The following is a 397-nucleotide window of genomic DNA, read 5'->3' as shown; positions in this document are numbered from 1 at the left end:
ATCTCAAACCACGAAACCTTTTGGCCAGAACATACCAACCAACACACACACCCAACAGGAAATCGGTCTTTCCAAGCCGAAGCACCCAACCACACCTACCTTTCCTGACCTTTCCACCGTCACGACCTTCCTACCACAACCAACATGCTACCCCGATGCAAAGGTCACCACACAACAACCATCACAGAGACAATAAGGGGGGGGGAGGAATCAAACTACAGATTAAGCCTGACTTCACCAGCACTGGCCATAAGCAGATCAAAGGATAATATGAAAGCTGTTTCATCCCCTGGACTACCCACGGAGCCAAGACCTTCCTGTGTTCGGTGACCGCTGAGGAATGCAGGCTGGAAGGCTGGCGGTGCGACCTCAGGACTACATTGAATTCGTGATTTGG

The sequence above is a fragment of the Penaeus monodon genome, chromosome 20 (genome assembly GCF_015228065.2).
Source record: "Penaeus monodon isolate SGIC_2016 chromosome 20, NSTDA_Pmon_1, whole genome shotgun sequence".
NCBI lineage: Eukaryota > Metazoa > Arthropoda > Malacostraca > Decapoda > Penaeidae > Penaeus > Penaeus monodon.
The sequence above is the reverse complement of the archived record's forward strand: the minus strand, read 5'-3'. Positions refer to the sequence as shown.